At 41.8% G+C, this 12402-nt stretch overlaps 1 long non-coding RNA gene across 1 annotated transcript; it reads left to right on the forward strand.

Moving 5' to 3' along the window:
• Nucleotides 1–375: 375 nt before the first annotated feature.
• Nucleotides 376–7716, forward strand: LOC131516501 (uncharacterized). The gene is made up of 5 exons (XR_009264115.1): nucleotides 376–574; nucleotides 1091–1161; nucleotides 1328–1471; nucleotides 1662–1859; nucleotides 4483–7716. It is a non-coding gene; the product is annotated as an uncharacterized LOC131516501 (long non-coding RNA).
• Nucleotides 7717–12402: the final 4686 nt, after the last annotated feature.

Consider the following 12402-nt stretch of genomic DNA (forward strand, 5'->3'; position numbering starts at 1 on the left):
CATATATGGATAAAAATGTTGAGGCATTCTCTCAGAACAGAAGTTTATGGATTTTTTTCTCAACATTTTCAAACACAGACAAATACTCTGTAGAAAAGAGAAAGCTTTCCTATGGCCTATAAAGTATTCCCAGGTGATTTATATTTCAATTGCTAATAGGTAGAATTGAGGGATCTGAACTTTGAACCTAAATTTTAATAAATGCATTGTTTGAAATATATACTTTTTAGTATAAACAAACACCCTTCTGCTTCTATTTTTTGTAATACTTTCATTAAAAGAGATATCACTGTTTCTCAAATGCCTTTTTTAGTATCAAGATGACCTTGTTTTCCTTGTTAAACCTACTGTTGTACTCCATTGTATCAGGACATGACCTTGTAATGACCTATCCATGCATTGCTGGAATAAAAGACCTATGTAGTCCTAGAGGGTGGTCACTGTGGACCGTGGACAAGTTACTCACACTCTGGACCTATTTCTTCACCCATAAAAGGTTTCCTCACAGGATGTCATGAGGATTAACTAGTTAGTATATATAAAGCACTCAGACTACTGGCTGACCTATTGGAACGTCTGCATGAGGGTTGGGTTATTGTCTTATTAAACGTTGTTATTAGTTTATTTGGTATCTTCTTACAGTATATTTCCTTGTTTTTCATTTAAGATCTGTATTCCTAAGAGAGCTTGGCCTATAGGTTTTCTGTCTTTTTTTTTTTTTTAATGATCTCTTGATCAGTTTGAAGTATCAAGGTTATGTAAGCTTTATGAAATGAACTGGGTAGCTGCCCATCTTTTGCAATGTTCTGGAACAATTTCTATCACTTACATTTACTTCAAAAAAGGAAATACCACCAGTCAATTATACCAAATGGTTAGCATGCCAAGTTATAGAACATGATCCAGCTGCTAATCATACCAGTATTTCCAGCTATGTTACAATTTGGGCCTAATAAATGCAAGTCATTTAATTATATCATTTTCAATTTAATGCCATAGACATTTATGAGATATATTGTTCAATGAGAAAAAGAACTTAGAGAACAGCCTGTGAAATATGACCCGGTTTTTCTTTACAATTCACTTACAGACTCAAATGTGTGGGTGTGAGCCTGAACCTGAAAGCTGAGTGGTCATTTCTAAGAAGGGCTAGTAATTAAGGTAATTTTAAAAATTGTTTTCTCCCTTTTTGTTCACCTGGGATGGTTGTGTGTGTGTGTGTGTGTGTGTGTGTGTGTTTACATTGAATATGTATTATTCACGTAATCAAAAGCCAAAAAGACATTTTAAATCTCTATGCAAATTTATGGTTATCTACTCACTACAGACAATGTTCTTGACCCTGCGGGGATGAAAAAGATCCGCGCAATCCAGTCCCTGCTCTCAGGAAGTCTGTAATCTACATCTGGATGAAGTGGAAACAGACGAGGATGACATAGATGTACAGGAGTACAAGAGCCAAGAGCTGGAGGTGGGGTGACCGACCAGCCTTCTGAGTTTGCCTAGGATCCGGGGCTTTTCTGGGATACCGGGCTTCTCAGGGCTAGAACCCAGACAGTCCCAGGCAAACAGGGTGGTCACCCTGGCTGCAGGACCCTGTGGCCCAGCAGTGCTGACTCAATGTCCATGTGCTTTCCTACCTTCTCCACCCTCCTGTGTAGGTCATTCCAGGCCCTGTGATTGAGCTCCCACCACTGGAAATGTGAGCGGAAGTGATGAGGCTGCTAAGAGTGGGCAAGCATTCTCCAGACCTCCCCTTTCACCTCCTCACCCCTGGAAGCAGACACTGCTGAGATGGCAGAGTGGACAGACAGAAGCAGCTGGGACCCCTGAGTCACTGTTGGGGAAGAGTTACCAAGGTGAGCTGCCTGACTCACGTGAGACTGTGTGGCATGAGAGGCAAATAAGTGGGTCAAGCACCTGAGATTTCAGGACTGATTTGCCAAGGAGAGCTTGATGACATCCTGACATAAAATAAAGAGCAAAGGCAAGATATTAGGGAAGACTTCATAGGAGAAGCGCCGTTTATACAAAGCATGAAAACTGGGTAAGATTTCCACATGCATGGTGGGCAAGGACAGTTCAGGCAGAAGCCAGAGGAGGTAGACAGGGCAGGGCAGGAAGTAGTTCAAGTGCAAGAAGGAAGGGTTCCTGTGTTGGGAGATCAGGTTCGAAAGGTTGGTTGTGCTATTTGAGGAAGGCCTCGCATTCTTCCCAGAAGTGTGAGCTTTATTCCAGAGGGAACAGACAGCAACTGGACATTGCAAGCCATGATGCGTCACAACCGGAAGAGTGCAAAGGAAAGTTTGGGCAGGGGTGACACCGGAGTGGAGCCGGGGGTGAGACCAGTTTGGAGGTGACGACAACTATCAATAGTCCAACCTGGAAGGAATGAAGGCCTAACCTAGAGCAAGGGTTAGAGCAACATTTGGGAAACAGAAATTGATAGACTTGCTGGCTCCTAAGTAGAAGGTCTCACAAAGGGAGAAAGAAGTTGAAAATGATGCTGAGTCTCCCTTCTGCTGATGCTGTTCCCAGAAACAGGGAAGCAAGGACAAGTAGCAAGCCTAGGAGGGAACATGACAAAAGTAGGTTGGGACATGTTAAAGCAGGAGAAGGGAGAGAAGAGGGTGATAGATGCTGAGAAAGAGGTCGCAGAAATGGGGAGAGAAGCAGGAGAGCACAACATTCCAGAAATCCAAGGAGGAGAGAATTAAAAGGAAGGAAAAGCGGACAAGAGTGTCACAGCCAGTGGAGAGGTCTCAGCCAATGGACCAAGGACTGAGAAGGGACCGTTGACTGCTGCGTTGAGGAAGTTCTTCAGAAGGTCATTTCACAAGGTGGCTGATACAGAAGGCAAATAAAGATGATGATCGGTGATGAAAGTGTCATGAATGATAGGAACACGGGAATTCATGTTCAAGGCAGAAGCAGCTGGCTAGCCTGCTCCTTTAACTCAACAGGTAGTTTTGAGCTTCAACTATTTGTTAGGCCTGGTATCTGAAGAATGTAATGATGAGCAAGATGTGCTTGCTGCCTCAAGGAGCTTGTAATCCGTGGGGCAGAGAACAGACCAAGCAGTTTCAGTACCATCAGGTAAGTGCCAAGATGGGCTGTACAAGGTGCTCTGAGTGTACGTACAGGGGCCTGTTCTGGTTTCTGGGAGTGAGGGAAGGCTTCCTGGAGGAAGTGCTTTGAAAATCTGGTCTGTCAGGGTGTGAGCCAGGAAGTGTGGGGGTTGGTCAGCCAATGACACAGGCAGAGGGGAGCAGGCAGAGACAGCATTTCAGGCCATGGACTACAACAGGCGCAGAGGCCGGAAAGAGAGCAGCTGACACTTTACGGGAACTACACGTAGTCTGGTCCTGGCTGGAGCTCGGTGCTAGGAAATGCAGAGGTGAGGAGGGGTGAGTTGCAAGCGTAGGGTCAGGAAGGACCATTTAAAGAAAGGAGAGGAACAAAGGAATAGCTTGAAGGTAATGGAACTAGGCTGGAGTGTGGCTCACTGAACAAGAAGAGGCCAGGGGAATGGGCAGGTTAAAGGAGAGCACTTCGTGGGGTTGTGGGGAGACGAAGGGCTGGGCAGGGGAGAGAGGCAGACATGGGTTGGGGGGTGGGTCAAGGTGCAGTGTGGCAGCTGAGGACAGACTCTCGTCCTCCCTACAGGAGAGGAAATAAACAGTTCCCTGGGGTTAAGAGGATCCCTCCAGGGATGGTGGAGGGTGGATAAAAGGAGTGTTGAAATAGCAGCTGCAGGGTCTGTGACAGGGCGCCAACTAGGACGCATTAAAGGCTTGCTGCAAAGTAGCAAGGCTCCAATATTTCCGAGGGCCTTTATCAGCTACAGGAAGTGAAGTTTGGTCTTTTCTCTAAATATTTATTAAATGTAAATGCTAGTACTCTTGAGATACCCCTCCCCACTGCCTGGGAAAGGAGAATCTGGTTTCCACTGGTGGTTTTCCTGTGTGCCCGGGAAGTTTCCCATTCCCTGCAACGAGCCTCGGGGCCCTCCAGCTGGAGCTCAAGGCCTGCCCCGCCTACCTCCTGTCTGAGGGGACAGGCTGAGCCAGGCCTTCCCACAAGTGGGATCAAGGCGACCTTTTCCGGGGTGCTCTGTGAGGCTGAGCTGCCCCCACTGGAGATGACTGTTCTCTTCCATTACAGTCACTACTTGGGTCAACAGAGTGACTGGAAAAACAACTTTTATTTATTTATTTTTTTTATTTTTATTTTTTTTTCTCAACGTTTTTTTTAATTGATTTTTGGGACAGAGAGAGACAGAGCATGAACGGGGGAGGGGCAGAGAGAGAGGGAGACACAGAATCGGAAACAGGCTCCAGGCTCTGAGCCATCAGCCCAGAGCCTGACGCGGGGCTCGAACTCACGGACCGCGAGATCGTGACCTGGCTGAAGTCGGACGCTTAACCGACTGCGCCACCCAGGCGCCCCTGGAAAAACAACTTTTAAAATGTAACCTTCCAGGAGATCAAGTCCCAGGTCAACAGTAACAGGCCACGTTGATAGGAGTTTCCCTGGATGTGATGAGATGAGAAGGCGCTTGCCCTCCATGATCTTCCTCCCAAGAACATATAACCCTGCTGTAATCACAAGGAAAACATCAGACAAATCTCGGCAGAGGAGCATCCTGCAAAATACCTGATAGGTACTTCCCCCAAACTGACCTTGAGGTCAACAAAGACAAGGAAATTGAGAGACTGTCACAGCCAGAAGGAGCCTGAGGAGACATGAGAACTAAATGTGACATGGTGTTGGGTGGGATCCTGGGACAGGATCTTGGGTGCTGGCTTACTCTGCTGGTTCAGCCCTGGTCTCTCCAGTCCAATTTGAAGGTGTTCCCCACCTGCCTTGACTTCTCCTCCTCAGCCACAGCACAGTCTTCCACCTGCCACCCTGACACTAATTGTCCGGCCCCTGTGCTTCCTAGATCTGGAAGATTCCTTCTAGAGCAACCCCCATTTTATGTGATTTCCTTTTGTTTTAGAAAAGGTTTCTTTTCAGAAAAGTACAATGCATAATCTAGCACAACCACTTTTCCATGAAATGGGATGAACAACTGTTGGTATTTTGTCATCTTTGCTTACTGAATTTTTCCTATGTGTACGCCTTTTAAAATTATACAATATGTGCTTAGATTCTTTCTTAAAAAGTAAAATATTGGGGTGCCTGGCAGGCTCAGTCAGTAGAGCATGTGACTCTTGGTCTCAGGTTCATGAGTTCGAACCCTGCATCAGGTATAGAGATTACTTACAAATAAAATCTTTTAAAAAGTGTAAAAACAGGAGCACTTGGGTGGCTCAGTCGGTACAGCTCTTGATTTCAGCTCAGGTCCTAATCTCACTGTTGGGGAGATCAAGTCCCACATCAGGCTCTTCAATAATATCAGGGAGCCTGCGTGGGATTCTCTCTCTCTTTCTCTCTCTCTCTCTCTCTCTCTCTCTCTCTCTCTCTCTCTCTCTCTTTCCATCCCTACCCCTCTCACACATGTACGCACATGCACACTCTCTCTCAAAATAAATAAATTTTAAAAAATAATAAACAGATAAAAATAAAAAGTAAAATATTGCTGATAGAATTCTCCTGAGCCAACCTAAGTCTACTTTCCTTTTCCCTCTTTCTCCTAAACCAATCACCATCACTCACTATCACTGCTTTGATTTAGTCTTTTGGTTCTCTCTCATACACGCACATCCACAAACAATATAGGATTCTCTTTTGTGTGTGTGTTTTCATTTACATAAATGTTATCACATGCTGTGACTTTCCTTTTTCATTCAACATAATGATTTTGATCTATATCCATATTGAAACATATAAACCTAGCTTATCCCTTTTAAGCATGGTATATATTCCATCAAGTAAATAAAGTGAAAAAAGTAAAAGTAAATAAAAGCACATTTCACCTATCCATCCACTCTTGATTAAGATGTAGACAGGTTCCAGTTTTTCACCTCTGCCATGAATATGCTAATGCACGCCCCCTTCTGCACATTAGAAGAGTTTTCTGTTGGGTATTTAAAAGGACTGCCGAGTTCAATCTTTGTATGGCTGAGGGATGCTTTGATGAGCCCAGCTGCCTTTTCTTTTGGGATCATAGAGAAGGCCTCCAATAAAGAACACTCCTCTTCCCTACTCAAGTTTTGAATAAGCTGGAAATAAAGCACAGAGCCAATAAAGCCAATATGGCACTATTGTCGCTGATTGAGCCACAATGGAGGAGGGAATAGTGGAGAGCCACATGGGCCTGCTAAGGAAAGCCCATTCTCAAGCAGAGTACCACCCATCACAGACAGCTGGGACCAGGGCAGGATCCCCTCGCACCTGTCTTCCCAGCCACAGGGGCCAACCCCAGAGGAGCACCAGAATGCATGACCCCTTAGAAGCAGCCTACCCTCAAGAGGATCAGAGCAGTCACTCCCCAGGCAGAGGAGAACCAAGAGGGTATTTCTAGAATAACAGGGGTGGAGTAAAAAAAGTTTCCCCTTAACATGGTCACAGGCCATTAGTCAGCCCTCGTTCATTTGGTGGCCCTTGTGTCAGGAGCACATGCTGGTCTAATCAGGTGTGGCCAAGGAAGGAAGTGGCTCTCCAGAGATAATATATGACCACCCTGCCCATACTAGGGGCTTTGGGTGAGGCGCCTTCCCTTAGAAGAGCTGTGACTGAGAAGAAGTCTGCTTGTGGGAATTGTATCACAAGCAGACTTCTTCATGATACGCTCCTGATTTGTTCATTTCAGGGACAAGCTATAATGAATGTGTAATGAAACTTGTTTAGTTGAAGCTATTCAGAAATTACCTATCCAAGTACAGTATAGGCAAAGGTGAGCTTCACCCAAACCCCAGAGCCCTACTTCACTTCCCGCCCTAGAAACAAGACCAAAAAAAGTGAATATATAGTTCTATACGTTGACATTTGAAGAATAATAACAGCGTCCTTTTACTGTCCTTTTACCTACTGTGTGCCAAGCATTATCCTAAGTGCATTATATAAAACAATCTGATCAGGAAGGTACTAATCACCCCATTTTGTAGATGAGGAAACTGAGACCCAGGTTAACTTTCCCAAGAAACAACCGCAGTGGGCAAGGGGAAGCCCAGAAAAGAAAGTGGGAGATAAGGAAGGAAGTCGCTGAAGGAACGAAACAGCAGCAAAGGAGCACCAACCAGGGTTGAGAGGAGCCAGGCACCAAGTGCTGCCCTATCCCTATATGTATCATTTTGCCCTCCTTGGAATTCTATCTGTTACAATCTAGTTTTGTTCAGAGTGTTTCAGTTCACATTCTGAGTCCTTCAGGGGTAATGATCTCACACCTCATTTGGACAAGCAAAAAAGAGATTCTGTCACTGAGCTGAAACTGAGGCAAAGCCTATTTGTGATTTTCCCCTGCTCAGGCCTCTGGACAGCGGTTTTGAAGACAGAGTCTGGTTTCAGAAACTAATAAGTCCCAGATGAATTTAAGAAATAATTTCGGGTCACTCAACAATGATTCAAAGATGAGCACTTAAATTTTTTATAATTGTAAACATAACAATACATGTTTATTTTGAAAATTTTGGAAATCGCCAAAATGTATGAAGGAGAAAATTACAGTTGTTCCTATGGCCACAAGCAAGAAACAATCCTGCTAAAATCCTGCTGTGTTCCTTTCCTTGGTGGATGGGGGTATATGTGAATAATAAATGACATCAGACTGAGTGTACATTTTAACTCTTTCTTTTTTCACCTAAAAATACACCATGAACACTTAGAATAAGAATGGCAATAACTCGTATTTGTTGTTTACTGCGTGCTGTACTTGGGTTATCTCATTTCATTAAACAGAGCCCCACGAACAGTTTCTGAGTTTATTCTAGTTTCATAGATGGAAAAGCTAGAGCTCAGAGAGGGCTGGTAAGGTCATAGTCTTTCTCAGGAATCCTTGTTGGTGCTGAGATTTATTTTTTTATATGTTTGTTAGCCACCTACATCTCATTTCATTTCCTATTTCTCAGCTGAGGAATTCATCTCTTTCTCATTGCTATTAGGAACTTTCTTGTATTTAGGATATTAATCTTTTTGCTCTCAAATAGTAGTTTTTCCTTTTGTCACTTGCCTTTTTAATTGTTTTTTTTTAATTTCAGCGTACAGAAGTTTTTCATTTTTAAATACTCAAACTATCAATTTTCCTTTATGATTTCTTCCCTTTCTCTGCTTACAAGGGCCTTTTCCACCAAAATATCAAACAGGCTATATTTACTCTAGTTTTTGAAAGGTTTCTTTTTTTATATGTATACTTAAATGTAGTACATCTGGAATTTATTTTATTCTGTATGTGAGGGTAAAGATATAACCAATAATTGTCCAAGCCCTGTTAATTGACTGTAATTTCCTCACTGATTTGAAATGCCGTATTTATCACATTATAAATTCTGACATATGCTGTGGTCTGTTTCTGGACTTCCCCATCTGGTGCTATGGCAAACTGTGTAGACTCTTTGCCAACCATTTTTTTTTTCCTTCTAGGCACGCGACCAGACTGCATTTCCCAGGCTCCCTTGCAGTTAGTTATAGTCACATGATCAATGCCATGCAGACCTGGGAAAGGAATGTAAAGGGAAAGCAATGTGTGGCACCTCCAGAATTGCCAATAAAAATAAGACCTCACATAAGCAATTCTCTACCATCTTTCCCCTTCTCAGCTATCTCAGACTGAAAGGATCCCGAAGACAACTTTGGAAAGAAACCCTGTGTTGAGATGGGGGATCTATAAGGTGGAAGGAGCCTGGGCCCCTGAGTCTCTCTGAAAAAGAGCTGCTTGCCCATTTGAAATGCCCATTTTGGACTTCTGTGAATGAGAAATGAACTTCTATTTTGTCTAGCATTATATATTTGAGGGGCCATTTATTAGCCGTTACTTGTTCACGATTTTTGAACAATTTAAGAATCATTTTGGGGGTGCCTGGGTGGCTCAGTCGGTTAAGTGTCCGACTTCAGCTCAGGTCACGATCTCGCGGTCTGTGAGTTCGAGCCCCACGTCAGGCTCTGGGCTGATGGCTTAGAGCCTGGAGCCTGCTTCCGATTCTGTGTCTCCCTCTCTCTCTGCCCCTCCCCCGTTCATGCTCTGTCTCTCTCTGTCTCAAAAATAAATAAAACGTTATAAAAAAATATTTAAAAAAAAAGAATCATTTTGGTTATTCCCTTTCTAAATTGTGATTTTTATTGAAATTGCATTAAACTTATAAGATAATATGGGAAGAATTGTCATTTATATGATATTGAGTCTTCCAGTTCACAAACATTCTATGTTCTACATTTACTTACATATTGTTTTATATCCTTTATTAAATAGGGTGATTTTCTTCATATAGAGCCTGCCTATTATATACGTTTAAATGTTATTTTTGTAGGATTTTTTCTTTTATATTATACAAATTATTATTATTGGTGTGTTATAGAACTCTCTCTGGTATATCTTATATCTGGCCACCTTAATGACTTCTTAATTGATTTTTTGGTAGAATCTTTTGATCTACTCTAGATCAAAGGCTGGCAATTTTTTTTTCAGTAAAGGGCAAATAGTAAATATTTTAGACTTTGTGAGAATACAACCTCTGTCAAAACTATGTTACTTCTCAGCCTTTTGGCTAAAATGAAGTGTAGCCTCTATCACAAATATTCAACTCTGCTGAATATCCAAAAATATTCAATAGCAGCCATTAGACAATATGGAAATGAAAGGGCATGGCTATGTTGCAATGAAACCTTATTTACAAAAGCAGTCCCCTGGATGGATTTGGTTTTTAGGCCATCTAAATGAATAATCATAGTATTTGCAAATAACAATACACGCTTTTTTCTGTTTTAAGATTTACAATATTATCTAGAACTTTTATACTATGTTATAAATATAAAAGCAGTGGTGATAGTATCCTATGTATTTCTTCCTTTAATGAGATTGCCTCCAGTGTCATGGTTAAGAATGGTGTTGCATGGCTATTGATTGGAAAAAGAGGTGTGTGTGTGTGTGTGTGTGTGTGTGTGTGTGTGTGTGATTTTATGGTTGTCTTCTCTATCATTCTATACCAAGTTTATTGAAAGTTTAAAATAGGAAGGATATTGAGTCTTATGCCTTTTGATCATATGGTAAGATAATAATGTGACTTGTTTTTTGACCTATTCATGTATAATTTTCATTCCTGTATTTCCCTTTAGCAAACCATCCATGAATTCTTAGGTCCCATAATAAACATTCTGTATATTACTCTTTTAATACAGCTAGATAAAACTTTTGCATGTTTATTAACATGCAAAATTGGACTATAGATTTTTTAAAAATTGTCTTTGTCAAATTTTTGTATTACAATCATGCTGATTTTTAAGTGAATTTTCAAATGTTTTCCTATTTCTTTTTCTCTGGAAAAATGTTATAACCTAGGGATTATTTTGATCCTTAAAAATTTGACAGATTGTCAATCTAGTATGCTTTGTTTGGGGTGGTAATCCTTTAGCAATATTTTTCCATTTCTTCCATAGTTTTTGATGCATTTAGGTTTCCTACTCCTAGGCTGGGTGAATATTTTAGAAGAGAGTTATTAGCATGTAAATGTCAAGCTAAAAGGAAAAAGAGTAAAATAGCAAATATTTTAGAAGACACTTGAAATATGGGAAAATTTTTATGAATGCAAGATATAAGAGGCTAGTATCTTCTTGAAAATAATTCTGTTTCCTTAATTTTGTTTGTCTCACATCAGGGCTATTGTAGTCCCTTTTGTTTTAAATGGCCCTGAATAATTCCTATCCATCAATGGCCCATTTCCGTAAATAAACCTCAATAGCCATAGTAGTTGAGATGAATTATTATGAAACTATACTGTTTGATGAGCAAAAAGATGAACCGAAGAAAGAAAAAGAAATCTTGAATGGAAATAGAAATGAAGGAAAATTAATAAACTTACAGACAATAATAAAGTGTTTATGTCTCGAAGTCCTTTGACCCCTGTCATGTTCTGCACTGAGCGTGGAGTCTGCTTACGATTCTTTCTCTCTCTCCCTCTGCCCCTTTCCCCCATTCGCTCTCTAAATAAATAAATAAATAAATAAATAAATAAATATTAAAATGGCATCTGGATTTTTTTTCCCTACAAGTCTCTGTATTATATTGTTTGTTTCACTAAACTTTTCTTCATTGATAGCATAATGCTAGCCTGACTGAGCCCAACCTTTGACTAATTTATAAAAATTCCAAAATTACGTACTTCAAATTCTTAGGGTTGTCATCTGTTCTTGACTCTATTTGACAGAGAACTTGCAGAGAGAGACTGGGAATGAAAGCAAGGGAAAAATTAAAATAAAGTGACCATATATCCAGATTTAGTGGGGGTCCCTATTCATGTTGTTGGCTTGGCATGATTAATAGTCATACCTCCTTTTACTCTCCAAGTGTCTTTTTTTTTTTTTTTTTTTTGGATTAATTATATGGTCAGATGTGGTATGGCAACGTGGTAAGACAACAGACCTTTTCTAAATTGGAGACTGAGACCAAGTTACCAGGTTAGGTGTGTAAACTGTAAGCTGAAGAGGAAAGAGCCCACAAGGACAGCAGGTTCTTTGACACCTGTGATTAATCAGGAACTAACGCTTCCATTCACCACAGAGGTGCCGGAGGAAAAAGAAGCACTGTGGTAGAGAGAGCGAATGAGTCCACGGAGTCTGTGCTTCGAGATGTGTGAGGAATGGGAAATAGGTGTGAGGGGCTGGGAGTGTGGGTAAGGAGGGCACAGCACTAGGAGGTGGAAGGGTTGGGGCGGTAGCGAGTGAAAGAGCACAGTAGGAAACCAGAGAGAGAGAAACGTAAAGTGAAAGCACCAAATGGAAATTTCTCCCTAAGAGCTGGGTTCACATTTATTATTTCCCTGAGGGGAAAACTAACCTAAACTAAACCAAGAAACACCACAATGAGAGGCTAGACACTTCAGGAGACAGAGATACTGACAAAGAGTCTCTCTGTGTCCAAAATAGAGTCAGGCTCCTCCGTGTCCTCTTTCTCACTAGGCCCAACCTCACGCTCCATCCTCGGCCTGCTTCTTCCAGTGTCAGCAAGAATCTTGCTGAGTCTTGTTGTGGAAATCCCCTGCTCTTGGTCTGATCAAATGCCTTATTTCCCCACCCTCCATGTCTTCTCACCCTGGTTTGCCTTCAGCAAAAATCCGTTAGGTCAGTTTAGCGGAGTACCCTACGACTCAGTAATTTTCTACCCGCCGACCTCCCCCACCCTGATTCTTGGCTGTAAATCTCCTACTTCTCCTTACTGTGTTAGGAGTTGAGCCCCATCTCTCTCCAACTGCAAAACCCCATTGTAGTAGCCCGCTTGAATAACGTCTTTCCTGCTGTCTTTAACAAGTG

The sequence above is a fragment of the Neofelis nebulosa genome, chromosome 7, assembly GCF_028018385.1.
Source record: "Neofelis nebulosa isolate mNeoNeb1 chromosome 7, mNeoNeb1.pri, whole genome shotgun sequence".
Taxonomy (NCBI): domain Eukaryota; kingdom Metazoa; phylum Chordata; class Mammalia; order Carnivora; family Felidae; genus Neofelis; species Neofelis nebulosa.